This window comes from Hyaena hyaena, unplaced genomic scaffold (assembly GCF_003009895.1).
Source record: "Hyaena hyaena isolate Hyena2069 unplaced genomic scaffold, ASM300989v1 scaffold_1080, whole genome shotgun sequence".
In the NCBI taxonomy this organism is placed as follows: domain Eukaryota; kingdom Metazoa; phylum Chordata; class Mammalia; order Carnivora; family Hyaenidae; genus Hyaena; species Hyaena hyaena.
This window is the reverse complement of record NW_024081704.1, coordinates 573,467-577,485: the sequence shown is the minus strand read 5'-3', so window position 1 is coordinate 577,485 and position 4,019 is coordinate 573,467.

The following is a 4,019-nucleotide window of genomic DNA, read 5'->3' as shown; positions in this document are numbered from 1 at the left end:
TTACCAGCACCTGTTGAGCTGTCCCCTTTGCCTTTTCTAATGGCAGAACTGTAGGAACAGCTAACTCTCTGAGCACACTCCCTGTTCTAAGGGTCTAGAGAGGAATAGGCTAAGTGTTGTATGAACTGAATTCATTGGATTGACCCAAGCCCTAAAGGTGCTGACCTTGGTTGAACTCATGGGGCATAAGCCTTTTTTCCCAACAGAATTTGCATAGTCCTCATCCCGTGTCCATTAGTGGGGGAGTGTATGTGCTAACCATAGGCCACTTCCTGAATACGGCTTCTAGGGTCTTTATGGTATTGCTGTTGATTGAACTGGAAATGAAAATGCAGCCTGTCTCCTTTGTATTTATTTCAGGTAGAGATCTGTACAGGTGCCATGTTCATGAGACTGGTTTTGGGGCTAGGTGTCTACCTGGCCACCATAGTCTTGCTGACAATCACTGGCATTTATACCATCACAGGTGACGTCACTGTAACAACACAGGCATTTATACTAACACAAAAGCTTTTTCTTATAGTGGAGTGCTACTAGACATTGAGGCAGATGGTCTCAGCTTTTGCATTTTCCCTAAGTCTCTAGATCATATTGCTAGGCCTGAGGGGATGGAACAGTGAAAAGAATGGAGGCAGAGTGCCTAAGTGAGATACAACCTCTAGAAATCAGATAAGACCAGTGGGAGATTTCCAAGGGCACTGGCAAGAAAAGCTGTTATCATGTTTGGAATGGGCCTTGGTCTGACACTGCTGGTTGCCAGGTATAAGAATAGAAAGAGAAAAGGAATAAGGGGGAGGCAGCAACTTCAGTCATCCTGGTCACCTGGTAACCTGGTCAGGCCATAAGATGGGATCTTTTATGTAGGTAATTCTGTCCCAGAGTCTCTGCCTAGGTTTTGAGAGTGGGGGGCCCTCATCACTTTTTTTTTTCCAGCCACACTGCAAATCTTGGATGTTGGTGAGTGTCCCTGGCATTTCATCACTGTCTGAGCGAGGAGGATCAGGATGGGGAATGGAATGCAATCAATTAATGGCTCTCAATGCACAAGGGACTGGGATTGGGGGTTTCTTCCTAGGGGACATTTGGTAATGTCTGGAGACATTTTGGGTTGTCCCAACTGGGGAGGAACGGGGTGTGGTGCTACTGGCATTTAACAGGTAGAGACCAAAGATGCTGCTAACTTGCTTCCAAACTGAGATTTTGTGATTAAAGATGTACTTTTTTGCTTAGGAAAACTACCAGCTTTTCATTCATCCAAAAAGTGGGAAGTACAGGGAAATTGGGACATAGAAGGGCAAGATAAGAATCCCACAAAAGATCATGAGGGATGTTAAAGAGAGAACACATGAGGGATGTTAAAGACTAAGCATGTTATTGTAATAGCTACTGACTTAAAGGTACAAAAGGTGTGAATGGAGAGATCTGGGAGGAGACAAGCATGTAGAATAGGCATACAGAAGTGACTTTCAACAGAGAGTCTCAAATGTTGGTTTTGTTTCTCTTTCTTCTACCTATTCAGGTGGTTTGACAGCTGTGGTTTATACTGATACCTTACATGCTGCTGTTATGGCTCTGGGATCAATCTTGTTAATGGGCTTTGGTAAGTCAGTCTTCGAAGACTGGACACCATGGGTGGAATCTTTCAGCCTGATTGCCATCTGGGGCCATTTCAGCACCTTCATCTTGCAGATGAGTAGACTGAGACCCTCAGAAACTTAGAGCATTGTCTCAGGTCACACAAAAAGTTGGGACGTAAACCTCTGCTCACTTCAGAAGACATAGGAGTGACGATGACAAACTATAGTGCTTTAGGACAGTGGTCAACTGGCCCACCACACTCATCCCCCCACCCCCCGTGCCTCTGTCAGTGCTCTTCCTCTGCAGTTAGAAGCCTGTCTTCTTTTCATCCACACAGTTAAATCTACCTATCAAGGTCAACAGAAGACCCACCTCCAAAGATGTGATTCTGTTCTTATTCCATCTACATGTCCTTTTTTCCTCTGTGGATTCACATCACTACCACACACACCTTAATATTTTTGTGATGCATACCTTGATAGTTCATTTATTGTGTCACATAAATAAATCATATCCCTCAACTCTAAAACCTCTTAAGAACCAAAACCATTGTATCCTGCACACAGTATGCAGTCTGAGGCATATGTAGGCGCTTATTAAGTAGTAAGAATGAAAATAATATCTAGTAGGAATCGAGTATCAGGTACCATGTAGGCATTTATCCATATTAATCATCACATCATCGTGATGCATAACTACTATTGTTATCCCCATTTTGTAGATGAGGAAACTGAGTTATGCAGTTAAGTAACTTGCTCATGAGACACACCAAGAGCAGAGCTCATAGCTGAGTCTCTAAACACCAAATCCCAATATGTGAACTAACACATTACAATCCCTATAATGGCAAGTACATTTAACCTTAAAATGATAGTTTTCTTCCACTAGCTAAGATAATGACCTCAGCGAGGTTGGTGTTACCCACTGCTCCACGGATCAGAGATTGGTCTTACATAAATCTAGAAGGAAAAACTTTGGCTCAGTTATTGAAAAATTATTGAAATGGTATGTGAATACAGTTGAAGGACTATGGTTCCATAGAGTGTGTTGTTGAGCCCTGTTGAATGAGAAATGATAGAATCAAACAATCACATAGGCCTCAGTCTTACCATTCAGTAAGCATTAGTGTGGCATGAGGTGTACTCATAGCTATACTCAGATAAATTTTTTTAATGAATTGGGAAGCAATGACTAATTTGAATGACAAAACTCTAAACTATAGAACACACTAAGCCACTGTGTTTAGTGGTGTACTAGTGTTAAATATCAACATTTTTGAAATCTGCCACCCTCACCCCAATAGTTGAAAATGACATCCAACTAAATTTTAGTAGCAGGTGGAATATTCCATTTAATGTTAGCAATTATATCTCTAAGTAATTATATATTCTTTACTCTTATAGACTGAATGTTTGTCTCTCTCCCAAAATTCATATGTTGGAATCCTAACCCCCAAGGTGAAGCCATTGGGAAGTGATTAGGTCATAAGAGCAGAGCACTCATGAATGGCATTAGTATCCTTATAAAAGAGACCCCAGAGAACTCCCTCACTTTTTCCACCATTTGAGGACACATTGAGAAGATAGTCTTCTATGAGCCAGGAAGGGGATCCTCACTAGACACCCAATCGACCAGCACTTGACCTCAGACTTCCTAACCTCCAAAGCCATGGGAAGAAAATATTTACAGTTTATAAGTCATTCAACCTATGGCATTTTCTTATATCTGCCTCAACAGACTAAGACATTTTCTGAGTAATGTAAAGAGATTTTTTTAAATTAGGGCATTCATGTTGGTAAGTAAACTATTTTAAACTAATGGAGTAATTGTTTTCTTTTAAAAATATATAACATCTTATACATTCAAATGAGTGTTGTCCAAACTAGTCGTCATGAGACCCCATGTACATCCATTTGCAATTTTTTATTTTTAATTTTTAGGTAGTGCACACATAAGGTAAACAAAAGAAAAAGATACACAGTGAACTACTCATTGCCTTCAGTTTCTCAGTTCAACTCCCCAGAGACTAGTATTATAAATTTTGTATATATCCTTCCAGATATATTCTTCATATATACAATCTTTTTTTAATCTATGAGATAAATATTTTAACAGAATCAAAACAAAATTTTGCAGCCTGTTATTCTACTGCAGGTATATCTTAGGCAAATTTCTATGTACATGAATAGAAATTCACAAAATCTTTTTGGTTTTGTATTTGTCGTAAACTTTATCAAAAAGTGCAAAGTTAAAATATGTAGCTAGATGACTTCACAGATGACATGATACTCTACATCGAAAACCCGACAGACTCCACCAGAAGCCTACTAGAACTGATCCAAGAATTCAGCCAAGTTGCAGGGTACAAAATCAACGTACAGAAATCGGTTGCATTTTTATACACCAACAATGAAGCAACAGAAAGAGAAATCAAGAAACTG